Source organism: Rattus norvegicus, chromosome 13 (genome assembly GCF_021556685.1).
Source record: "Rattus norvegicus strain SHRSP/BbbUtx chromosome 13, alternate assembly SHRSP_T2T, whole genome shotgun sequence".
Taxonomy (NCBI): Eukaryota; Metazoa; Chordata; class Mammalia; order Rodentia; family Muridae; genus Rattus; species Rattus norvegicus.
In genome coordinates, this window is record NC_141546.1 from 48,700,801 (window position 1) to 48,727,747 (window position 26,947).

The window sequence follows — 26,947 nt, forward strand, 5'->3', positions numbered from 1 at the left end:
TGTCTCCCTCCAGCTCTGAGGCGAGCATGTGTCTCTGCTATTGTATTTCTTTGGGTTGGATCTTCTCTGACAGTTTTTTCATTCCTTATCATCTATTAATCAACCATTCCCTTTATCTGGTGTGGATTTTGTCTTTCTAATCACACACACACACACACACACACACACACGTAGACACATGCACAGATACACACACACGCAGACACATACACATACAGACATGCACAGACACAAGAGACAGACACAGACATGCACAAACATACACACACAGACACACACAGACACACAGTCACACATAGATACACGCACACAAACACACAAAGATACATAAAGACACATAGACAAACACACACAGACATACAGACACATATACAGACACACACACAGACATACAGAGACACATGCACAGACACACAAGCAAACACATACACAGATACATCCAGACACATAGACACACATACACACATGCACAAATACAGACACACACACATGCACAAATACAGACACACACACATGCACAGACACATATAGACACTCATAGACACACATATGCACAGACACAGACACTCATAGACACACATATATGCACAGACACATACATACATGCACAGACACATACAGACACTCATAGACACACACATATACAGACACAGACACTCATAGACACACATATGCACAGACACATACATGCACAGACACATACATACATGCACAGACACATACAGACACTCATAGACACACACATATGCACAGACACAGACACACATGCACAGACACATACAGACACTCATAGACACACATGGACACACACACATGCACAGACACAAACAGACACTCATAGGCACACACAGACATACACACACATGCACAGACACATACATACACACACTCATGTACAGACACATACACTCATAGACACACAGATACACACACATACACACATGCACAGACACGACACTCATAGACACATATGGACACACACATGCACAGAAACATACAGACACTCATAGGCACATACAGACATGCACACACATGTACAGACACATACAGACACTCATAGACACACAGACACACACACACACATGCACAGACACATACATACACACACTCATGTACAGACACATACAGACACTCATAGACACACAGATGCACACACATACACACATGCACAGACATATACATACATACACACAGACATGCACGACACCATAGTAAAGACTATGAGCTAAGATTCAAGTGATGTTAGACAGATGGCTGTGGGAACATGCTGTTCTCAGAGAGCCCAAGAGATTGCAGGTATGTCAGAGTATGTCAGGCATGCCCAGATACCTCTACTGTTGACCCTCAAGCCCTCCCCTTTATTCATGTGTAGGACACAGAGCGGGTTCTGAGTCCTAGGGTCCTGAGACAGCCGGGACTGCTCTGGGAGATGGGTACTGTCCCCGTTTCCTGGATGAGAAACTTTTCCCAGTCCTTAGGTTTGTGGATTTTGACAAGCAGGCTTGTTCTAGCTTCTGCTGATACAGCACACTGAAATGTTAGATCACTAGGGAAATCTAAGTTAAATCAGTGCTTTGGCATTGTGACAACCTAGGTAACTTCTTTCTGCTGAGAGCTGCTGACAAACTTATTTACTTGGCTCTTTAATGGAATAAATTAGTTCCCATTTTCTCTGCTTCTAAAATTAACAATTATGAACCTAAAATTCTGTTCAATAAATACCACAGACAATAAAAATATATACTTTGTACTGGTGATCAACTAAGAAGAGAGACAAGACAGAGGGAACAAGAAAGAGAAGGGACTTTGAGGATCCCACCTCCACTCCCGCCCCACCCCCACCCCTGCCTGACCACACAGATCCTAAAGAACCCCTAAAGGAGAGAATGAAGAGATCGGGTGTCACTCCTGAGGTAATCTTCCTTCTCTCTGGCCTTCTGGGATTGCACCACAAAAGCCTTTTCAGGTGGCTGGGACCTCTCCAAAGCAGAGATGCATATCCCAAACTGTCCCTTCTCAGGGTGGCTCTGTCCAGGAGGACGCACAGTCACAAGCTCATCCGCCAGCTCCCTGACAAGTGCCTTCAGGAAGGACCTTGGTCAAGAGTCGGTATGGAAGAGGTGCTGCTGTTTTTTGTTTTTGTTTTGTTTTGTTTTGTTTTTATGACAATCAGTTTAAAATTGCTGGAGATAGCATTCTGAAAGAAAATCAGAATGCTCAAAAGACATCTGTACAGTGTCTAGAGGGGACCTTTGATCTCATATTTATATAAGACATGAAAGCCAACAGTCTCAGTCCTTCTCTCTCCCTCCTGCTTTCCTCCTCCTCTGTTTCTCTTCCTCTCTCAACCCGCTCCCCACCGTGTGTGTGTGTGTGTGTGTGTGTGTGTGTGTGTGTGTGTGCACGCGTGCTAGTGTCTGCCTGCCTGCCTGCCTGCCTGCTTGCCTGTCTGTCTTTAAGACAAGGTCCCATGTAATCCAGGCTAGCTTTGGTGTAGTTGAGGCGACCTTGAACTTCTGATCCTCCTGCCTCTACCTCCCCAGTGCAGGGATTCCAGGCCTGCACCACCATGCCTAGTTTTTTCAGCTGAGGGCTGAGAACAGAAGCCAGGACTTCTGCATGCCCGGCAAATGCTCCTGCACCTGAACCATAGCTTCATCTCCTTGTTTTACTTTTTCCTGTCTTGCACTTCTGTTCTAGGGACAAACGAAGAATGCAGTAAAGTTTCTTGGGAGACTCTAGGTGGGAAGAGTAAGAATAGAGTGGATATGTATGAATAACTTTCAAGCTATTTTAAGCTTACGTCCAGTTGACACCCCATAGGAAGCATACTATATTCAGTAATAAGAAGCAAAGGGCTACTTGTCCCTGTAACTCTGTGGATAAACTGGCAGAAGAATCCTGCTGAGCTCAAAGTCGCAGCCCAGGGGAGGGCGGTTCCATTTTCGGTGTCATTGCAGACAGCAGAGGTAGGTGGGTGTGGACGTGCACACCTGTAATCTCAGCACGTCAGAGGTGGAGGCAGAAGGATCGAGGAGCTCAAGACTTAACTGTGTAGTGAATTCAAGGCCAGCCTGGGCTACATGAGATTATCTCCAGAAACAAAACCAGACGAATCCGGGGGTAATGGAATCTGTGTTAGAAAAAACAAACCAGTACTAACCAGAGGCTGATGGGGATGAGGTGTATGGGGGCAGTGGGCTTGCGTGATTACAGTGCTGTACGCCTTGCCTGAGGTGGTGGTAAAGTGGCCACTTACCCATAACTCATTAAATAGACACTATATATACACATATATGTACATATATACACATGTAAGTATACCTGTATGTAAGTACACACACACACACACACACACACACGTATACTTATTTACTTGTGTCTGTGTGCACACAGTATGTGCTTATGTGCACTGTGTGTACAGGTGCTCGTGGAGGCCATTAGATCCCCTGGAACTTGAGTTACTGGTAGTTTCAGTTGTCTGATGTGGGTGCTAGGAACTAAACTGCAGTCCTCTGGAGGAGCAGTAAGTTCTCTTAACCTCTGAGCCATCTCTCCAGTACTCAAATGAATGAGTTTTATTGTATGTTTGGGATGGGACCTCAATGCAGTTGTTTTGAAAGCAAAAACAGGGCCAGTGAAGACAATGGGAATCCACTGCTGTCCCACGCTGTCAGGAAACCTAAGCAGGACTGGGATGAGCCACCTTCAATCCAGCTAAGGATGGCCTGGGGCTAGGTTTTTCCAGGGGTGTCTTCCTAGGCAAGTCCTCTACTCCTGAGCTAAATCCCCAACCCCTGGAAGCCTCTTGGGGAGTTAGAAAGGGGCTGGGTGTCTTCCCTACCTCCACCCCTCCCCTGTATTCACACCTTCTGTTTAGGGAAGCCTGGGTTCACATGATAGTGGGCTCACCATTCCTACCTGTGTTGGATAAAAGGGAGACATGTGAAAGCGGAGGACTATATCCCCATGTTGCCAGCACATGGCCCAGCCCCTCCCTCGAATGGATGGAGGTGAGATTCTGCCTCAGTCCCGCTCGTCTCTGTGGCTAGGGCATAGATCCCGCAGCCTGTCTGTGTGGATGGCAGCAGGGATCCTGGAAAGCCTAGGGAAGGGACCTAAAGCTCTCTATGTACACTCCTGCAAGGAGCAGGCTTTCTTTTCTTTCTGAACTCTTTCTGCTCTGGCTTTCACATGCTGGTGCCAGACCCAGAATCCCAACCGAAGACGTTTCTAAACGTCCTCAGATTCCCATAGCCCTATCCTGTCTGTCCAGTATCGCTGTTGACATTCTGTAAACTTGGGTGCAGTGCTCTAGTACATGCCAGGCACTGTGCAGTTGGAATATTACAGCCCCGGGTTATACAAATAAAGGGGCTAATGAGACAAAGAGGCTCGGCATGTGCGGGTGTCACAGTGAGTCACCAGGAGCCCTTTAATATGACAGCCATTTAACAGAATAGTAGTAGTAGATTTTCCCTTAGGGCCTAGAACCTGTCAACCCACAGACTCCTGGTACTGATAATGGTGTCAGTTCTGGGATCGGCCACAGAGTGGGTTTTCAATCAAAGCAGAAAGTGATTGGCTATTCCTAAAACGTTTGCGCCACTGTTCCATCGATATGCCCCTCATCTCTAAGCAGGGAGCTGCTTCTTGTAGGAGGTGGCACTTACCACAGAGTCCCACAACTGGTCAGTGTGCCGAGAAAAAGAGACCGCACGGTGCTCATCCCTAAATGGGGCATCTAGATCGCACTGTAGCGTTGGGGATCACCGGGGAAGAGGAGGTGCACGACTACAGGCAAACAATGTTTTCCCAAGCACAACAGGTCAAATGTACACACAACTCACAGAGATTGCGACAGCATGCACAGGACTTGTGTTAAGTTCCGGCCAGACAAAAATCCCAGCATAAAGGGGAGGGACGTTACCTTAGGTCCTATCAGTAGCTGAGGGGCATTCCATAGATGCTGGGAAATGGAGAGTCATTTTTCTTCTAGGGCATGACCTCTGGTAGGCAGAGCACTTTGAAGGGATTGGCCCCACACCTGAGAACATTTGAACAACAGTAATTTTACCAGGTGGGTTTTAAGATGGAGAGAACATGCAACTGCGGCAGGAGGGAGGTGGGGCGAATATGATCAAAATATATTGTATACAACTCTCAATAATTAATTAAATATAATTTAAAGTATATTCTAGGCATAATGAAAACAGTTAAGGATGAGACAGGGAAGCAGGCAGAGAGAAAAAGTGTGTTTGAGGTTTCGAAGCAGTTGGTAAGTTGTACTGGCTGGTTTTGTGTGTCAACTTGACACAAGCTGGAGTTATCACAGAAAGGGAGCCTCAGTTGTGAAAATGCCTTCATGAGACCCAGCTGCATTTTCTCAACTAGTGGTCAAGGGGGAGGACCCAGCCCACTGTGGGTGGTGCCATCCCTGGGCTGGTAGTCTTGGGTTCTATAAGAAAGAAAGCTGAACAAGCCGGGGGAATCAAGCCAGTAAGAAACATCCCTCCATGGCCTCTACATCAGCTCCTGCTTCCTGACCTGCTTGAGTTCCAGTCCTGACTCTCTTTGGTGATGAACAGCAGTGTGGATGTGTAAGCAGAATAAAGCCTTTCCTCTCCAACTTGCTTCTTGGTCATGTTTGTGTGGGAATAGAAACCCTGACTAAGACAAATTGGTACCGGGATAGTGGGGTTTTCCTGTGACAACCTGACCATGTTTTGGGGAGGACTGTGGAAGGACTTTGGAACTTTGGGCTAGAAGAACCATTGGGATGTTAGAAGTTTCTGTAGGAGCTTGGAAGATAATGTTGTAGTGCAGAAGATGGAGGTCTGGCTAGTGAAATTTCAGAGGGAAGATTAAAGACTCTTATCAGGGCTGTTGCTATTTTGATTGTGAAGATTCTGTGGTTTTGGTTAGCTGGGGCTGAAGAATCAGCTGTGATTAACAAGATACCAGAACTACTAAAGCGAACCTTTGAGTTACTGGGACTACTGGTGCTGGTCAGCTGGAGCTAAGAAATTAATGGTGATTAAGAAGAGACAGCATCGGGGTTGGGGATTTAGCTCAGTGGTAGAGCGCTTGCCTAGGAAGCGCAAGGCCCTGGGTTCGGTCCCCAGCTCCGAAAAATAGAACCAAAAAAAAAAAAAAAAAAAAAAAAAAAAGAAGAGACAGCATCACTGAGGTGAAATCTTCTGGGAAGTGTTTTCTGAGAGCACAAAGAGGCTGTGTTCCAGAGATAGTCAAGGTTGTACCTTGTGCTGCAGCTGTACTTGGTAATGTGTAAAAGTCACCCAGGTGGTACAGGTTTTGAAGGCATGAAGGGGTCATGAAGAACAGCTGAGGCTGGGCACTGTGAGAGGCCATGGAAGGCCGTTGGTGAAGGTGCAATCGATGGCCCAGGACTGAAGGGGTCATGCAAAGGAGTTGAGACTTGGCACCATGAAGAGAGCCTGTGAGAGGCTATTGGTGAAGCCTAGCTGCAATGGAAGACAGCAGAGTTTTGGAGATGCCAGTCCCATGAGATGACCACCAAGAGCAGCAGCAGCAGTGGAGAGAACAGGCAGCTAGAGCCTAGAAGACAAGGTGTGTGCTACAAAGGGCAGAGCTGGAGAAGGGACCTAAGCCTAGGAAGGGAGGAGCCTAGAAGATCGTGAATGGATCCCAGACATTGGACAGTTAGTTTGATTTCCCTTTTGATTGTGACTGTGCCCTGATATTTTTCCCCCTTGAAGTAAGAAATATTTTAGTGGGGTCCACAGTTAAGAGACTTTGAATTTTAAAAAGACTGAATTTTAAAAGATATTGGATATTTTAAATGGATTGAACTTTTAATATGTAAAAACTGTGGAACTCAAAGTTATTTAGATCTTGGGGATGAATAAGAAAGTAAGAGTTGAGGTTTAACAGTGATGTGTTGGGCTGGAGGGATGGCTCAGTGGTTAAGAGCACCGACTGCTCTTCCAGAGGTCCTGAGTTCAAATCCCAGCAACCACATGGTGGCTCACAACCATCTGTAATGGAATCCGATGCCCTCTTCTGGTGTGTCAGAAGACAGCTACAGTGTACTCATATACAAAATAAATAAATAAATCTTTAAAAAAACAGTGATGTGTTTGTGTGTCAAGTTGACAAGGGGTCAATTGTACTGGCTGGTTTTGTGTGTTAACTTGACACAAGCTGGAGTTATCACAGAGAAGGAGCCTCAGTTGTGGAAATACCTCCATGAGAGACCCAGCTGTAAGGCATTTTCTCAACTAGTGGTCAAGATGGGAGGACCCAGCTCATTGTGGGTGGTGCCATCCCTGGGCTGGTGGTCTTGGGTTCTAAAGAAAGCAAGCTGAGCAAGCCAGTAACATCCCTCCATGGCCTCTGCATCAGCTCCTGCTTCCTGACCTGCTTGAGTTCCAGTCCTGACTTCCTTTGGTGATGAACAGCAGTGTGGATGTGTAAGCTGAATAAACCCTTTCCTCCCCAACTTGCTTCTTGGTCATGATGTTTGTGCAGGAATAGAAAGGCTGACTAAGACAGTAAGTCTGTGGGATACTTATTGGGGCATTCAGTGCTTGAATACAAAGGGTGAATGAAGAGGTAAGGGGTTGGATGAGGTTGGACTTGCCGCCTCCTGAGTCTTTAGAATTAACCATGAGTTTGCAGGAAACAGGAGCAGCTGAGTGAGGAGGCAGAAGCACCCAGCTGGCCCAGGGTGTGGGACTATGTGTGCAGGACACAGGGCGTGGGGCCATGTGGGAGACAAATGATCTGTTTCATCCACTTAACCAATGAGGTGAAAAGGGAGAAGGAACCTGGATGTACGGATACACACTCGCAATCTCAGTACTCTGCAGGAGTCAGGAGGACCAGCTACATAGTGAATTCAAGGCCAACTTTAGTTACATGAGACACTGTCTCAAGAAAGCAAAACAAACAGGGTGAACAGAATCTTGTAGAATCAAAGGAAGTCAGCAGACTCAACAACCAAGAGGGACAGTGTTGACTGGAGGTTTTTGTTTTCTTGTTTGTTTTGAGACAGAATCTCACTCTACAGCCCTGACTAGCATAGAACTCACAGTATAGACCAGGCTAGCCCTGGGGCTTCTGCTTCTCAAGTGTTGAGATTACAGGTGTGTGTCACCACACTTCACAGTTAAAGAAGCTTTAAGAAGGCATTTTGAGCCCTTTAGGGATATTTGAGTGTGAATTTTTCCTAGTGTAGAATCTGAGTATGCAAGGCAAGATGATGCCGTGATGTGTAGGGATGTGTGTCCAGCCTCCTTTAAGGTAGAGAGCTGTACTGAGATTCTTAGGAAATAGCATTGAGGTTGGGGATTTAGCTCAGTGGTAGAGCAACTTGCCTAGCAACTTGCCTAGCAAGGTCCTGGGTTCGGTCCCCAGCTCCTAAAAAAAGAGGGGGGGAAAAAAAAAGAAGGAAATAGCATTGAAAGACTCCTGGAGCAGGGAGACCCTCACTCAAGTCTCAGGGACGGGACCCCCCCAAGAACTCATGTGAGACCGTCCTTGCTGTAATCACACAAGGTTTATTGATAGGAACCAGTGCACTGGGGTCAAGACTCGTATCCCACTCAGGGGTAGAGGAGTTTGACCCCGAGTAGCTGGGAGAAGAGGTATTTAAAGGAAGAAACCACAACCTAAGGGGGTAGGGATGGCGTCATTGGAAAATGTTGAGAATACCAGTGAAAAATCACAAGGAGAAGCTTCCTGTTTCTCAAGATTGTTTTTAAGATTTTAATCTAACTTTATGGTCAGCTAGTTCCTGGGAGAGAGTTGTCGAACCGGCTGGCGTAATCATCAGTTCTGTGGTCAGTCAAGTTCCTGGAACAGCGTCACTGAACTGGCTAACCTACACTTTTGGCTCTACTCTGTTTGCTAGGGGGTCTGAATATTTTCCTGGTCCTTCAGCACGATATCCTGATTCCTTTCAAAATAACTCCAAGAACAAGACACAGAACCCCCATAGTCCCAGATGTGGAGGGTAATAGGTAAAACGAGACTATAAATTTTCATAAATGTTAGCACTCGCAGGCTCTTTCCCAATCCTATGTAAATTTTAAGAATGTTTATAATGAAAGTTCATAAAGATGCCCACAAGAATAGACCATGAGCTATGAATAGACACAGAACATGGTGGGAAGAAACCTGACGAATGGCCCAGGACTGCTGTGTATGGAATACGTGTAGTGGGGCCACTTAGCCAACACAGGGAAAGGATCAGCAAGGGCTGAAGAGCACATGAACTTCAGGGGACCTCAGTGTGCTTGGGGAAAGGATTGTCAGGTCTACCTGAGAACCCAGGTGGCTAAGGGAGCGGCTTCCGCAGCCCGGCTAGGCGGTGGTGGCACAGCCTTTTAATCCAGCACTTGGGGGGCAGAAGCAGGTAGATCTCTATGAGTATGAGGCCAGCCTGGTCTACAGAGCAAGTTCCGTGTGCGTGTGCGTGCGTGCGTGTGTGTGGTGGTCTCTTGTTGTATTGAAGCACCACGACTAAGGACAACTTACAAAAGAAAGCGTTTAGTTGAGGGTCTTGGGGGTTTGCTTACAGTTCCAGAGGGTCAATACCTGACCATCATGGTGGGGTGTGAGGTGGCAGGCAGGCAGCTATGAGCCTCATAGGTTTGGCCACCGTCTTTCTTTACATACCTGTAATCCAGGATTATGTAAGAATGTATCAGAGGAGTTGTGCCAGGGCTGACACCAGGCGGGGTTCAGCGACTCGGCTAGCACAGAGCACATCTGTGGACCACTGCTGTTCCCTGCTGCCATCTCCTTCCACAGACAGAGAGCAAGCGTTTCCTCTCCAGCCCCACCTGGCACCACTGCCTCTCTGGTTAGACAATCACTCAACGTGGGCCAGATACTTTGCCAGTAGTATTTTATTTGAGACGGGGTCTTTTGTAGCTCAAGCTGACCTTGAACTCACATAACCTTCTTTTTCTTTATTTATTTTGGTTTTTCCTCAAGAAAAACTTTCACTGTGCAGCACTGGCTGTCCTGAAACTCACCATGCAGACCAGGTTGGCCTCGAACTCACAGAGATCTGTTTGCCTCTGTCTCCTGGGTGCTGGGATTAAAGGCTTGCACCACCACACTGTCCTTCTGGTATTTGGACAGTTTTAGCATTGTGTGTGGTTGTGCGTGTGCCATAGTGTCAGAGGACAATTTTTAGGATTTTGTCCTATTCTGGGGGTCCTTGGGGTTCAAACTCATCATTAGGCTTTTGATGGTAAGCAGCCTCCATGGTCCCAATCTTGAATTTCTGATTGGCTTGACTTTACCTTAGTTAAGTCTGAGCTGACCATCAAACAAAGCCCGTGCCATGCCGAAAGCCTGTATTTGGTACCACAGGGCACATCTTGTGGTGAACTTGGCATGTGGCTGAAGAAGTTAGGAGCCTGCATACTCAGCTCAGAGAAGGTGGGACCCCAGGATCTCCTCAGTCACTCCACTCCACCCCCTGCTGATGATTGACATCTGTCCTATTGGCGCCTGTGTTGTGTCTGCCTGTGGTGTGGTCACGTGTGTCTCCTCACTGGAGTGGGCGCTGCCTGAGGTTAGACACCATCTCGTCATTGTTGTATGTCAGGTGGTGAATGCAGTTTCGGCGTAGGGAGCACTCTCAAGGCGTTTGCCAAGTGAATTAGTGATGGAATAAATAAGGGAAATAAATGACTAGTTCTGAAGTCGACTTTGAGCAAATCCAGGCCTCTTTTTCACACCGCCCTGTTTACAAACCGTGATGCTCCCTTTGTGTGTCCACAGACCCTCCAGAGGCTGCACTGTAGTATATCTCAGTGGTGGAGTTCTTGAGTAGCAAGCATGAGGCCCTGGATTCAGTTCCCAGCACTGAGAAATACAGTTAAAAATTTCCAGTAAGCGCTCCAGCAGGGCTGGTGGAGCAGGCCAGCAGCAGCACCTGCAGAGTGTTCTCTTGGAGCACCTGCCCCCTTGGAGCACGAAGAGGAGCTGGCAGGCTGGTGATGGATGTGGGCATGGCATGAAAAATCGAGGCCATGGGCTGAGCTCTCCCTGCCAGGCTGCTCGAGGGCTGCAGAATGGTGCAGGGCGGCCATGGGGGAATGTTATCGATGGCCTGCCACGACATTTGGGGGAATTAGCTTACCCTCACATGTAATTATGAAGCACAGAATTATACAAAGGGACAGAACCGGATGGGAGAAAGAAGAAATGGTTTGTACCCAGCAGTGACGGTAAGTGAGCCAGGGAGAAAGGCCAAGCCATCTACCTCTTCCAGGTGCTTCCTGATCTGCAGTTGGCGAGGCTAGCAGATGGCTTTGGGGGGTGGGGGAGGCAGAACCTCTGAAGGACTTAGGAGCTCGAATGCTCAGCTCAGAGAAGGTGGTTCCCCAGGATCTCCTCAGCCACTCAGCTCCACCCCCTGCTGATGATTGACATTTGTCTTACTGGCACCTGTGGTGTGACTGCCTGTGGTGGGGTCACTGCCCTAAGCCTTAGAGGGGTTTGGAACAGAAAACCCATAGGGCTTGGGTGGCCCCCAAGGATCCTCCCCCTTAGATTTCTTCTGGTCACCATCTCTGTACTCAGCTTTAGTGTCTGTCACAGTGCTTGGCAAGTGGGTATTTATTGAATGAATGCCAATAAACATATGAATTATAGGGTCCATGAGGACAAGGGTGCTTTGTTATGTTTTGAGACGGAGTCTTGCTATGTAGGACAGGCTGGCTTTGAACTTGGGATTGTCCTGCCTCAGCTGTCCAAATACTGGAATTACAGGCATGCACCACTACGCCTGGTGGGGAGTTTTGTGCCCTTTTTAATTGCTCTCTCTGTCCTCAGCATGTAGAACAGCGTCAGACGTAGCACACGCTCAGTGAGCATTTGCTGATTGACTAAATGAGTGCAAAGAGAATGGTTGCAGAAGTGTGAGACTGGCAGGGAAAGCCAGAATGCTCAATGGCAGGGGTGACGGGCTGAGGGAAGGGAGGCTGGGACAGAATTCTGCCCCTTGCAAGCATGGCTCTATGCCCATACAGTCCTTGGCAGTAGCCTCAGGACCAGCTCTTCTGTCTTTTGGGGTGATGGTTCTCAAAATGCAGCCCATAGAGTCCCAGCTCAGGCTCCTCTGGGAAGACTAAACTCAACCCTTCTTTAATTGAATCTGGAATCGAGCCTGGGAATATGCATTTTAAGGAAAATTCCAGAAGTTTTTGTTTGTTTGTTTGTTTGTTTGTTTGTTTGTTTTTGACGACTCTTAAATCTAGGAGCCAGTGAGGTATGTCTGCCTGGAGAGGGATTTCTTGCCATTCTCTGGTATTCTGGACTAGTTGTAGCCTCTGCCTACTGGGCAGATGCTTTGCCACTGTCCTGGTGAGGTAGGGGTATCGTTGTTCCTTCACATTTGAGGAAAAGGAGGCTGACTCAAAGGAGGCTGATGCGCTAGTGACATTGTCTCAGGTCACAGCAGTGACCCAGTAGCAGGGTCAGGGTGAACAACCGGGCTTTTTCTGATGTGGCTTCTGCATTCCTAGACTGATCTCTTTCACAGAACGCTCGGCCTGCTTCAGCCTCTTGTCTGGACCCCGCTGGAGGAGGACTGTCATTTCCACTGCAGTGACCTTGTGCTCTGGCCTGTTTTGATGGACACATGGGAGGTGGAGGGCAGCCCCTCTCTGCAGACAGGCGTCAGTCTGTTTTCACTGAAGACCTACATGCTAGGCCCAGGGCCGAGGGAGTCTGTGGGTTGGGGGTAAGGTCCTATAGGAAGCAGCCCTGACCCTATCGACCAGACTGTCTGTCCCTCACCCCGCCTTCCATGTCAGCAGCTGTCACCTGCTCGGCAGATGGGCCGACTGGCAGTATCCCTCCCTGGGCTGCTCTCAGATTGGCTCTGTTGTACCCTGGCTGCCCCTGAGCTACAGCCATCTGTGCCTGAGAGAGACTAAACATCACAGAAGGGCAGACAGGGCCCTCGCAGCCCTTCTAGCTTGTGGGGAGGGAGTTTGGGACCTCTTAGTACATAGACCTCTGGTACTCAGTCCAGGCACATAGCTGGGTCTGTTAAGCCTCTCTGAGGTGGAAATGCCACTAACTACACTTATCTAGCTAAGCGGTGCTGGCCCAGCCTTGCCTCTAAGCCACCTCTTTCTGTGGCTTTCTGTCTGTCAGCTAAGTGACCCTGGTGTCTCTCCACTGCAGCCAGAATCCCTGGAAACCTTTCTCTGAGGGAGTGCTAAGTCAGTTCCTGATTTAATCCAACCATTCTTCTGGTTTTATTTTCATAAGCGATTCAGTTTAGAGCCTTTGTTTCATTGTTGTATTTATGAGATAGAATCTTACTATATAACCCAGGCTAGCTTTGAACTCATGATTCTTTTGCCTTAACTGGCCAGGAACTGGGATTACAGGCCCATGTTTGGTTGCCTGGCTGTTGTTGCCTTTCTAATAGGAAATGCAAAACCTTGCATTTTCTGACTGTAAGACTTAAAGACCAGAAGAAAATGAACCCAGGCAAGCTTGCAGGAGGGAGCAGGGTCCTTGTATAAGCACTCCCTTCCCCAAACCCTGCAGCTTACAGTGTATTTGGTATTGCCAAAGAGGGCACTGCTCCCACTGCAAAGGTTCATTAAGAGAAAGAGAGAGTGATTGATCTTTGGTGAGCCCAGCCATATCCCAGCCTCTCTGTGGAGGAACCTGAAGCCCCAGCCCCAGGGACCGGGAAGCTCAGAAGTGCTCTAATTCAACAGACATTTATGTTCCATCTGTGCCTGGCTTTTAGGAAGGGAAAATCAGCTCCTTTACATTCCTCTGACCAGGAGCAGGGTCCAGGGGCTCTTCACCGCCAGGCTGGTGTCCCCGATGGTAAGGAGTTGGCATAGTCCCAGGCAATCTGGCCACCCCCTTTGGAGAGCATTTGGCTTCACATTTCCCTAGAAAATGAGGACTTTTAGGATAAAAACTAACATCAACAACCAACCAACCAAAAAAAAAAAAAAAAAAAAAAAAAGACTACTGCATTGCAGTGCGGCTGAAATGCAGGCTGCCCAGCAGAGCACAGGGACTCTCCAGGCACACGGGCTGCTGCCTCCTCGCCCCCTCAGGCAGCCGCTGTCACAGCCCTGAAGCCTAGAGTTGGGGGAGGGGGCTCCGGGAACTCTGGACAGCCCAGGCAGAACTCAGGAGGTAAACAGTAGAGACCTAGATAGGGATGGTATGGCAGAGGGGCAGAGGAGGGGGAAGGTGGGGAGGACAGCAGATGGGTCCGAGCTGGGAGGCAGCTCTGTGTGTCTTATACTCAGGGAACCTTCAGTTAAGACCTATGCATGCCCATTGAGGGCCCAGTTAAGAGTGAGACACCCTCCTAATTCTCTCTGCGGTCTCTCAAAATAAAAAGTGGGAGGATGCCTTTTCCATCCACCCACTTAGAGTATCCCAGCTTAGAGATTCAAACGCATGGACCATAGGGGCTGAAAGGGAGCTAAGAGATCATCTTCTCTTCCCTTTATCTGCAGGAGAAGGACGCAGCTTAGCCAAGGTTGCTCAGCTGGGACAGAGCTTGTTGTAGAGCCCAGGGGCAAGGCAAGAAGGGATGGGAGCTTGCTGAGGGAAACCCAGCCAGAGGGCTCTCAACGGGGGCCAGTGGCTTCCTCCTGACTCACTAATGAAGTCATCCAGAAGTTGCTGTTCAAGGCAGCCAAGGAGGTGATAACAGGATTTGTGTGGTGTGTCCCCTTCCTCCTCCATGAGCATACACATGTGTGTACATATATGTATGTATGGGAGTAGGGATGTATACATGTGACTATGAATGTGTGTACACACAGGTACATATGTGTGTGTGCATACACAAGCACGAGTGCATACACGTGCAGAAGTGTACACATGGTTAAGTGTTCCAGAGCTCACTTCCTCCCTGTGACACTGTGTTCTAGCACCACTGATGATACCGGCCAGGTGCTGGGAAACATCTCAGTCATCCAAGGGCTTCTGCAGCCCCTCCTCGACCCTTCACCCCTCTGGAAAAGTCCAGGCCCTGTCCCAGGCTTGGACTTTCAGCTTCCTTCAGTTGGGATCCCAGGTATGCACTGGGTATCAGGTGAGTGAGTGGTGTAGGTGTGGGCAGGACATACTCGGAGCCCTTTGCCCTCAGGGTTGTACAAGGGCACAAGGTGCCCAGACGCTTGCTTCTTTCTTCTCTTGCTGCCTGACCTCCAGCCACAAGCTAGTACCTTGGGAGTTACTTCTAAAAAAAGTTTTTATTATTTAAATCGTGTGTATGTACTTGTGTCTGTGTGTGTAAGGGTGTCCATGGGGGTCAGATCCCTCTAGGTTAGGTCTAGAGTTAGAGCAGCTCCCAGCTGCCTGACGTGGGTGCTGGGAATCTAACTCCAGTCCTCTGAGAGAGCTGTCCCTGCTCTGACCCACCTCTCCACCAAAAGGACTCTTGATGCTGCTTCTCTCTCCTCACAGTTAATCCAACCCCAAAGTCTGGTCTAGCTATTAGCACAGGCTAACCTTCCTAATGGCTGCAACCCCTTAATACAATTCCTCAAGTTGTAAGGACCCCCCAACCCTAAAATTATGTTCATCGCTACTTCATAACTGCGATTTTGCTACTGTTGTGCATCGATTGTAATCTAAACACCTGGTATGCAAATGGTTTCAGGCGTCCCTTGTGAAAGGGGTTGGTCGACCATCACAGGGATTGAGACCCACAGATTGAGAACAACCGCATTACCATCTCTCCTGCATCATGCACAATCTAAATAATCTGCCCACAGTGCACGTTCTTCCTCACTGTACTCTTACTATCTGTCCAGCCTCCAAGTCAGATCAAGCCCTCCTTTCTCCAGGAAGCCACCCTGGTTTCCCTTTGTTGCACAGCGCTGTCCCATTTTTTTTTTATACCACCGGTTGCATCACAGATATGAGGGCACGTGTGTGTGTGTGTGTGTGTGTGTGTGTGTGTGTGTGTGTGTGTGTGTGTGTGTGTGATGAGTGGTTGGTGTCCCCTCTGCAAGCACGCCAAGGGCTCCCTGAGGACACGGCCTTGTTTGCTTCTGCTTACCGCTGACTCCTCAGCCAAGCCTTAAGTGTAAGCTGCCGAGTGGGTGGGGAACTGGCAGGTAAGTAGAGGCAGGCTTCGTGAACAGAGGCAGGTGGGATGCGTGGCTGAGAGTTCAGCTGTAGGAACTGGCCTGAACGCAGAGTGCGGTGGCTTTGTTCCCAGCACCACAGGAAGCTGGTTCATCGGTGGGGGTATGCAGACAGCAGAAAGGCCATGGAGAATGTGTTTCCTTGGGTCATGTGACTGAAAATATTAGACCTTGGGAGCAATTAGTTAAGTTAATTGGCTCATCTATTTAAGCAGCAGCTAAAGCAACGGGGCCTGAAGACCATTTTGGGAAAGACACTCAATTATTTGCACCAATGTCACCCTAATTTCCCAGTAAGCTCGGCTGTGCCTGGGCAAGGGAAGAGGCTTGAACACTCAATTAATTTCCCCATTTGGAGGCTGGAGTGGGAGGAGGCTGGCAAAAAGCAGGCTGTTAATGCCTGGAAGCCCCAGTGGTCATCTTACTGAAGGGCACTGACCCTTCTGACACAGGCTGAGATGTGACCCAAAGACAGACCGATTTAGTCAAGGTCACCCAGCAAGTCAGAGCCGGTGACACACCAGATCCCGGGTCCCTGCCTCCCAGCCGAGGACCTCCACTTCACTGCCAGGTATCACCATGGTGACAGAAGGCTGCAGCATGGCTCACCTAGGGTAATGTCCAGAAATGAGGCCACACCTCTGTTCTGGATTCTGAGCCCGTTTCATCCAGTGCTTATTTGAAGTGGGGTTGGACATATATTAATTCCCTCTTCCTAGACTATGAGGAAAGAGGCGTTCATGCTTCCAGTTGTTCTCAGATACAAGGTCAGCATCAGTCAAAGATGATGAGGGGGTAACTGCAGAGACCCACAACCCACCAGCAGAGCCTCTGGAGACCAGTGAGGGACAGAGCAGAGGAAGTTCATGAAGCCTGGGTGTGGAGGGCAGGAGTAAGAAGCTCTGACTCAATCAGGAAGCTGAGCAGGGGAGAGGGCAGGGCGGAGACTGGGGGCAGTGCTGGGGCCAGAGGACTGAGTGCTGAGTGACCAGGTGGGGCCATGGGAGAGGGGCCATGGGAGAGGGGCCTTCGTGGTCAGAAAGTAGCACATTGGCTGGATGCTTCTGGGAAGAGGGGTGTTAGCGGTTTTTGTTTGTTTTTTTTTTCCTCAGTTACATTTAGAATGATGCCATTGAGACAGTAAGCCATACTATTATATGCAAAAAGACAAGGACATTCTGCCCTGGGAAGGGGCATGTTTCCATGGATTGTCAGGTAAGGGCTTGCACTGATGGCTCAGGAATCAAAACTCAAAGGGGCGGTGGGAAAGAGAATTAGTCAGCACCGGAGCCCAAAGATCCAGGATAGAATCCAGTTACGGGCATGGGTTTTCCCTCTAGAATGACTTTCAAAGGCACGTCTCCTGTCCAGAGCTTCTTCTGAACCCCACATCTGCATACATACGTGACGTACGTGCCTGCAGGGTGTTGATCCCTGAATGTAGTCCAGGATTCCAAACTGGACATGTCCCAGATCAAACTCAACTCCAGTCTCCCTGCACTCTGGTGACAGACTCCACCATTGCCTCAGTGATGCACTCCAGTGTCCCAGAAGTTGCCCCGGATGCCTGTCTCTCTCCCTTGCTTTCTGATGCAGCTTCTCAGTCAGCAGGGAGCCTTCTAGCCACACCAGCCCCCTCTTGGCTTTCTACTCAAAGGGCCCTGCCATGGGCCACCTGTCTTGCCTTTCCCGTAAGCATATCTGCAGTACTGGCTCTGCTCTGTCTGGGTCTCTCTGGCTGCCAGTCTAGCCCTGATATAAGCTTTCTACTGTGCCTCATTGCTCACGGCCTGACCTCGAAGGCCCTTTGAATTCAGGCCCCTGATACTCGAGTCCCATTCTGCTCCTTCTGACCCTGTTTATTCCTACAGTGTGCATGAGGCTGGGAGTCCCTGTCTTTTCAGCAGGATCAGAGCGGAAGATGAGCTCTGGGTGCCAGTTAGAGTCTGTCTGCCTTGGGAGTTTTCTCTGAGGGTCAGGCTTTCTGCTTCCAAGGACACACCCTCACCCGGTGGGTTTGCCCTTCCCTGAGCTCTTGTGCCTTTCTCTGCTAGTAAGGAAAGTGACCTCCAGCAGGTCTTCCCAGGCCTAGGAGAGTGTGTGGTACATAGTGCCTCCTCAGGAAGCTTATCCAAAGAATGTGGGACAGAAAGTTCCAGGCTGCATTCTTTTTCTCTGCAGGAAAAACCCAACTGTACTAGATGGGATCATACAGACTGTGTGTTCTGACCAGTAGATGGCGATAGAGGTCACTGCGTGAGCAAGCCCACCCCTAACCCCTTTCAGGTGGGCAGGCTTACCTGGAGGGTGGTACCCTCGATGAGGTACCTCCCTCCCACAACTGTGAGAGGCTGTCATCTTGGCTTCTTAAATTCTCTGGAGAGAGGCTCAGTGTACAGCTCCAGTTTCCTTTCCCTCTTCAAGGCCCCTCTGCCAGACACGGATTCTTCATAGGTGGCCTGGGAATTGCTACTCATGTCTAGGAAAAAGCTCTCCTTGGGGGGACATGGAGATGCTGTCTTTGAGTACAGCTGGCACTGGAGCTATGACTGGAAAGAGATTAAAACTGGCAGTATGGTCTTGGACTGTCCCTTCCCTCCCCAGGAGGTGGGTGGCTGTCAGAACCCACAGATCGGGCCTTGAATTCCTCAGGCCCTGGCTCTGGAGACTGGAGCAAGGCAAACCCTTGGCCTTTTCCTATTCTCAGCTGTGAAGCCTGGTGCTTCTGGATCTGGGGGGGCTCCTGCCTCAGTGACTAGGATGGGTGGAGGGAGGGACAACATGTCATCACTGGCGACAGTCACGGTGGCATCTGCAGGAGCTGACACTCTTTGCAGAAATCTTAATTTCTGTGTCTTTGGAAGGGAAGGACTGGAAATATTGTTTTGTCTGGATGGGCAGGAAGCCGGGAGCAGACCTGGTCACTTGCTGCCACCTCTCCCCTCATCCCTCTCCCCTTCCTCAGGGGAGACCCAGGAGCGCTAACTTCCAGCAGGGTTCCCTCTGCACTGTTCGAGCAGCAGTCTCACTACTTTGCAGGTACCAGCTGTGGTGTGCTCCTGCAGGAGGAGCCTCCAGCGCAGGCAGCACTGACAGGAAGGAGGACATCTGGGTGGCGACAGGCAGAATGCAGAGTGGGTTTCAGGGTACCCTTGTGTGGATGATCCCGCCACCCTCCGTATTCCATCCAGGGGCTCTGGAAACAAAAGGCCGGGCTGTGCTGCTTAGACACAAACAATCTGCAGCTCCCTGTCTATGTGGGAGGGGCTTAGAGCTGCCTCTCATTGGACTGGAAGGGGAAAGACACTTTGCTCACTCATAGATAGTATGTGGACTTATTGAAAGTGACCTTACCCTAGCCATGGAGGAAGCAAGAACCTCTTACCCCTTCCCTGGCCACTCCTGGGTTGGCCAAGGCATGTGATCATGTTTTAGGGCTGGGTTGGTTTGAGTTAGCACCTGAGGCTGCCTCGGGGAGAACAATGGGTCACAGCCTTGCTGGGGTGAAGCCAGGTGGAGAGGGGGAGAACTGGTCCCAGCTGCAGTCCACTTTCCCCAGGAAGTCTAGAGCAGAAGTCAGGGCTCAAGAGCCACCAAGTGAGGTGTTATGGGGACTGGGGGGATGGTAGGTAAGGAGTTCGTCGTTGTGAGTGACCACCTATACAGCTTTGTCTGAATTCCCTCCCACTTACCATCCCTCAATCCTTTGGCTAACAACTCTGTTTTATAGTTAAATTCCTACGCTGCTGATGAGAAAGATGCTTGAGTGGTTTCACTGTCAAGTCCCAACCTGGATGTGTGGCAGTCTTGGCATTGGATACTCAGCCTTGAGGCTACACTTGCTGAGGGTTTTCTGTGCCCAGAGGCTAGACTCAACAGGAAGGCCTCCTGTGGAGATGACAGTTAGAATTTAGGGTATGGGAACCAGAAAGGACAAGGGGAGGGGCAGGGAACCGAGGCTATCGGTGCTGGGGGTAGGGCTGGTATGAGATTGTGAGGGGATAGAGGACAGTGCCCTGCTCTAAGAGAACAGCAAACGCAAAGGTCCTGAACAGGGCAGAGCCTGGCCCTTTCAGGTCCTGCTGGGCAGGGAAGACATCTGAGAACAGGGATGTGGGCCAGGGTAGAACCAGCTGAAACTGGAGAGTGGGAAAAAGTTAGCCAAAGGATTGAGGGAAACTCTGGTACAGGATGCTTGCTTGAAGACAAAGGACAATTGGATGGGAGGAGCCACAAGGAGGAGGGGGGAGGTATAGAGAAGTAATCAGCCCACAGGGACTAGGGAAAATCAGCATCGAGAATCACAAGGCCCACGGCTGGGCCACTATGACTCCTTGGCTCAATCACCCACATTTTAGGGGACTTCTGGTCCTTCATTCCATAACAAAATATCCCTGTCTTGCCCCGAAGCTTCCAGTGATGGTCTACATGGATTAAGAGTTCAAAGCTGTAAGGTTCATTGTTACCACCCCTGCCAGGGAAGGGAGCCAACTATAGATGCCTTTCTCAGAGGACCTGCCCCATCTGCATAGGTGCCACTGGATCCTGTCCTGGCTGCATATGTGCCACCAATAGTCCACTGTCCCTCCACCCCAGGAAGGGACAAGCGCATGGAAGCAGTCTGTAAACTAAACAGGCATTTCTAAAGTGTGTGGACATAGCTTTACAGATGGACTCCATCTCTGCTGTAGACCCCACTGCATGGGGGCAGTTTTGAGGAAGGCTCAAGGCCTCTTTCCATCCATTGACAATTTACCCATTCCCATCCTGAAGGCACGGGGTCTCCTAATGCAGGATGCTGTTGGGCACTCTTAGCTACAGGAAATCCTGTAGTCTAACCTGAGTGCAACCTACTGAGCCTCCTTCAATGGGGGACTCCAAAGAGGGGTGGTGCTACCCCCCAAGGAGGAGCAGGCCCTTTACACTTCTTCAGCCTGCCCACTTACATGGAGCAGTTCTCAGCTCTGTGGGTGGCATGGGCAGGCATGGGTACGGGAAGACTCCTAGTACTCCTTAGAGTCTGACCTTGAGCTCTTGACCCTCAGGCCACCCTTTCTGGAGAATAGACGCCTGGGAACAGCCTTCCCAGCAGCCATGGGCAGCCCCTGTCAGGTGTCCAGAAACATGCTCCTGTTCAGGCATGCTGCATGAAATCAGCTCTTCTGTAGCTGAGGGCCCTTCAGCAAGCAGCGGCCATTCTAAAAGGAGCCACTAGCCCCTCCCGAGAGCAGCAGTGTTGTGGGAGCATTGCAGCTGGTGGGGATCGACCGAGAGGGGAGGAAGAATGGGTTGATGGTAGATTGGTAATTTCCGGTCTCCCCAGGTATGCCCATGGAAAACATAACACACACACACACACACACACACACACACACACACACACACACACACACACACACACACACACACACAGAATCATCACTTCCTGTGTCAGGTCCTGAACTTGATTTCTGTTTGAGTGTACAGAACAGGAGGGAAAGAGGAAGGTGTTGCCGCAGAGGGTGGAGCAAGCTGGACCCGCTAGAGCGAAGGTGGGCTGGGCCAGGTAAGCAAGCCTGGCACTCCACTTGGGGACCGGCATCCTGAGGTCTAAGCAGCAGGGGAGCTGAAGACTGAGGGTGAGGCACAAGGGTCCGACCAAGGCACTGGGGATGAGGGGGCACCCTGGTTTCAAGCCTCCCTGTCACTCCCTACTCAGTGTTCCCACTCAGGGTTTGTGGAAATCCTTGCCCAAGAAGAAGAAAGCAAGATTTAGGGGCAAGTAGGAAGGGCTCCAGGATATAACCCCTTTACAGGTAGCTTTTCCACTTCCACGCTGTCCCCCCTCCCATAGCTACCTATGGAAAGACCCCGCACCCTGTCCAGACTCCACCCTCCAGAGACTGGTGCAGTGCCCCCTGGACGACTCTCTCTCTTTTCCTCCCTTTGCTGTCCCCCTTTTTGTTCCCCTTCTTTTCTTTTCTCTCTTGAGTCTGAAAAGCCTTTAATCTGTATCCCTGAAGCTCATCACCCCTCTCTCCTCTCCCCTGCGATTCCGTCAGGCGGAGGTCCCCCTTTCTCACTCCCCTCCCCCAGCCACTCTTGAGAACCGAGAAGCTCCCGGAAAAGCTTGCAGTAGCGGGGCGGGTGGGGAGTGTCGTAGGAGGGCACTGCGCGAGAGTGGTGGGGATTCTCCGCAGAGCCGGGGGGAGCCCCATGCGGTTCCGGGGTCTGAGCCGCCCAGCCTGCAACTTCTGAAATGACCGCATGCGGCTAAACCCCTCTGCCCTGTGATTCCAGGCAGCACCTCCCGGGGACTTCTCAGCTGCCCTCTGCGGACTGTCCGGGCTGAAAAACGGGGTGTGGGGTGCCAGGACAGGTTCCTGCTCCCCAAGATCCGGGATCTGGATCGGGGATCGCCTCCGAGGGGCCGCACGCGCGTGTGCAGGCGGATGTGAGGCGCATCTCAATTGGCGGGCGGGGGAAGCGGATCAGGTTGTTACTACTGCAGAGCGCGCGAGCGAGGGAGCGGGAGGAGAGCCGCAGCGCTGGCCGGCGCGGGAGTGGGAAGAGGGGACCTGGACTTCGGGGCGGCAGACTCCCGCTGCCTTCTCCACCAGCCCACACCGATCGGCTCCCGGAACATCTCCGGGTAAGAGGGAGCCCAGGCAGGGAGCCCTGCGAGGGCATCCCAAGTCCCGCAGTCCCAAGTGAGGCCACACCCAGGACACCAGCAGCCTCCCAGGGCCTGGTGTTGGACCCCTGGGATGCTGGATCACCAAATGTGACCCTGACTTTCTGGGTTTTGCACTTGCTGAGGCATAAACTAAGAGCAGGATCAGCCCTTGGTGAGATCGGGCTCCCGAAATCCACTTCTTTGTCCCAGGGGATATGTCCCGAATATCCTAGGAACCCCTCCACCTAGACCTGTTCTAGTGCTGTGCCTAGGATAACGCATCTGTGCTGGGACAGGGGGCAGCTAGGGAGCGAGGGCACTCACAGCTCATCTTGGGAAGAGGTGCCTAGAGGATGGAGTGGGTGTGTGGTGAGAGCATGTGTGGGGAGTGAGGGACCCTGCTTGCCCCCACCGCAGTGAGGATGAGTTGGTGGATCCCACGTGCTCCGAGCTTTGGAGCCCCCTGGCGCAGAGTGGAGCGCAGTGGGGTGCTGGCAGGACGCAGGACTCAATGTGCTTTACACTCCTCGGTCTGGTCTATCCAGACCAGAATCTGCGGACATGTTTAGTGCCCCGTTTTCTCCTGAGAACTTTTTCATCCACCACCCAGAGCCATGGCTTTGTGCACTGGAGGAATGGGGGTTCTCAAGAATTGTGGCAAGCAGCCAGGGAAGGGAGAGTGGGCAGTAGCTCTCTCTGGGTTTGCTGTGTGACCTTGGACAACTGGTGTACCTCTGGGAGTTTCAGTCTGATGTAGGGGACTGGTGTACCACACAGGGGTGATGTAGGGGAGATGGAGAAGGGGAGGAGGAAGGCTGATCCGAGTCCATGAGTGAGTCTGCCAAGCTTTCTGTGCCTGGAAATTCACTGTCTTTGATTCTTGGCCTCTGCAGAGAGCCCTGTGCACACTTGGGAGGGTAACAGTGTGAAACTCTGACCCTAGAAGAACCTCGGGGGGTGTCAGAAGGCATTCTGACCTGTTTGCTGACCTTGAGTAACTAACTCATTTACTACTCTAGGCCTTATTCTCTAGATCTGGAAATGGGGGTTTGGGATATTAAGGATCTTAAGTTTTCCCCATCCTGATACCTCTTGTCTGAATTGAAGGGGAAGAGGAAACGGGGGGGGGTACAGAAGGCTAGCCCCTGGGTATGTAGTTCTTTAACCTTCCAAGTGGACTGAGGCCTACAGTCCATACTTTTAGCACTGCTCCTCACAGAGTCCCTAGCCCTGACAGGCCAGTGTCAGTCCAGAACTGCTTACCCTCTGCACAGGGCTTAACTTTCTCTGGGGAGAGGGTCCCTGGGGTAGATGAGAGAGTCAGAAACCTCCCAAGGTCATACTGTCTTCTCTGCTGTCCCACTGCCTCAAGAACCCTTCCTTCATAGAAAGAGCTCCAGTGTGAGCTACACCAGCCCATTGTACAGCCCAGGCTGCCTGCATGGCTTCTCACTGAGGTCTTCCTTGGGGACTCCAGTTGAGAGGAGTCGCTAGCTTGGCACTGTGGCACTGGTGCTTCCGGAAGACTCCTGGGCAAAGACAGGAAAGTTAGGCTGAGTTTCCAGGCTTTGGTTCTCATCTGTACGATCTTATGTGACCTTGGGGAAGTCCTTTCTTGCCTACCTCACCTGTGTATGAAGCAAGTTCAGCCAGAGACCGCCCCAGAACCCATTCATCTCTGACGACTTGGTGCTTACTGAGTACCAGAAAGCACCCATTCATCTCTGACGACTTGGTGCTTACTGAGTACCAGAAAGCTCAATGGGAGCAGGGGTGACCTCTGGAACTCCCTGCACACAGCCCCTCCCTGCTTTTACCCCCCCCTCCCAGATACCTTGAGACATGGTCTGAGAAACAGAGTCCTCTGCCAGGCTCTACACAGCCCTGGAGTGAGACCTGGGAGCCCCCATTCTGCTGGTTACCACTCAGTGACCTTGAGTGAGCGCCTTTATATCTTTGAGCTCCAGCGACTTCATTGTCAAAACACAGTGATAAAGGCGGTAGTGTTCTAGTGTTCCTATGGAGATTAAAGAAGAAATGTGTGAAGTGCTTAATACAGCGTGGCTCCCAGAAGAGCCGCAAGAGCCTTGGCCATTATTCATAGTATCACTCAAAGCCCTTGGCAAATTGGCAGTGGGGCAGCTAGAAGCAGTGACCAAGGGGATGGGGGTGGGAGGCTCACAGTATGCTCAACCCCAAGGAGCTCAAAGCTTCTGCGAGGTGTGGGAGTAGCCACTGTCTCATTCCCTGTCCCTCTGGCCACTGGGCACTGTGCAGTAGCAACTTGATGGGGAGGAGACACCGATGGCTTTCTTAGACTGTCATACCCTCTTTTCCTCAGTTCTGCCTTCCTCATCTGATGTCACTTCTGGTCCTTTCTGGGGTTATGACAAAATGGGCTTTTACCTCACTCCAGGAACTGACTAGAGAAGGATAAGGCTAGATGTCTCTGGAGTATGTATGTCCAGCAGCAGAGCAAAGAGACCAGCTTCACGGGGGCTCCCAGGATTCTGGGTCTGCACCAGACCGTGTGTGCGGGGTGATGGGGAGAGGGACACAGGGCCGGGGTTTACCCAGACTTGCTGTGTGAGCTTAGATAGATTAGCCTCTCCTCTGGCTCTCCTTATGTGGAGTGGAAGGCCAGTCTAGAGGAATGGGCGTTGGCTTGTTGGGAAGTTTGCTAGGATTGTTCAGGCATCTAATGTTCACTGCCCCTTGGTATCTATCTTGTGACTCAGCCTGACTTGGAGAGGTGATGACGATCCCCAGCGAGCCCTGAGGGTTAAGAGCAGAGGTTTCTTCTTAGTGCATTCTTTAGTAACTGTGATTTTAGGCTAGTTCTTTTATGGCCCTGAGCCTCATTTGTCTCATCTGTGAAATGGGCACCATGTTCCTTACCTTCGAGGTTTCTTAGGAAGAACACAGGGATAATTTATGTAAAACTCTTGGGGTCTGAGATGTTCCTGGTGTGACCATGGATGCTGCCTGGGCTTCTCTGTCGTACAGTGGGAGATCAGAGTTCTCTGTCTTGCAGTTGCCACATGCACAGGCATCCAAGAGAGAGCTGTGTCTCCTGTGTCCTCCCGCTCTGCATCCTGGAGTGTGTGTGCTGGGCCAGTCCTGGTCACGGGGCATGTGTCGGGGAAGCTCAGCCATGGGGTGGCCATCATAATGAGTGTCAGTTAAGGGCGCTGGAGGCAGAGAAACAGAGGTGCAGCATCCTTCTGTTCAAGGTTTCTGTGAGGAAGGACTCATGGAGCCAGGACATTGCTGCCTGCTGGGGGTCACTGGGTAAGGGGACCTGGGAACAAGGCATCCAGAGGGACCTCAGGGCCATCTCCATTCGTTCCTTTGATTCTGATTGGGGGGAGCACCTTGCCCAGTGTCACACAGGGTGTTAGGAGGAAGATGGAGCTGAGTCAGCACTCTGGAGCCTCAATCTAAGGCTCTTTCTACAGTCTTTTTAAAGCACAAGAGACAGCTATTTTCCGTTGCTTCTAGGGATCAGAGCACGAGGTACAGTGCTTTGATGGCCAGAAGGACATGGGTCCTGAGAAGGGATGTCCTCATCTAGACACTGAGTTCTCTGAGTCTTACAGCCCCATTTTGTTGATGAGAATGTTGAGTCCTTGGAAAAATCCAGAGCTAGCCCAGAGTTCCTCAGTGTGAGGCTGGAGCTTTGTAGGCACACCAGCCACCCCATTCTGCTCTTCTCAACCCAGACATGCGTGAGAATAAACCCTCGTGGGCTTGGAAATGGGGGAGGGGGTTGGGGGAGGAGCAAACCAAGGCTAAAGGACAGACATCTGACTCTAAGACCAGCTTTGCTTTCTTGACCCATGTGGGATGGCGGCTGCTCTGGGCCGACGGGTTGACAGCCTGCCCTGCCTCCCAGAGGAGGGAGACAACAGCCAGTGCTTTGCTCTCAGTTCCACTGGCCAGCTGAGTGAAAGAAAGTCAATATTTGCCAGCGGCAAAGGACAGCAGGACTTGGGCTGGGGCAGGGAGGGTGGAGTTGGGGACTGAGTGCTCTCATCCTTCAGGCTCCCCGTCATGAATAACACTTTCTGTGTCCAAGTGCATCCTGAGCTGATCTGGTCTGGCCCGCATGCCCACGTGCCCTCCCTGCAATGCTCTC

General features: G+C 50.7%; 1 protein-coding gene across 6 annotated transcripts in view; it reads left to right on the top strand.

Annotated features, from left to right (window-relative positions):
* Syt2 (synaptotagmin 2) overlaps nucleotides 1-26,947 on the top strand; it is a 111,067-nt gene that overhangs the window by 42,378 nt on the left and 41,742 nt on the right. For 2 of the 6 annotated variants that reach the window (XM_087580052.1, NM_001429497.1), the window contains 1 exon segment: nucleotides 22,632-22,785. The gene's annotated coding sequence lies outside the window, so the exon portion shown is untranslated. 6 annotated transcript variants of the gene reach the window in all.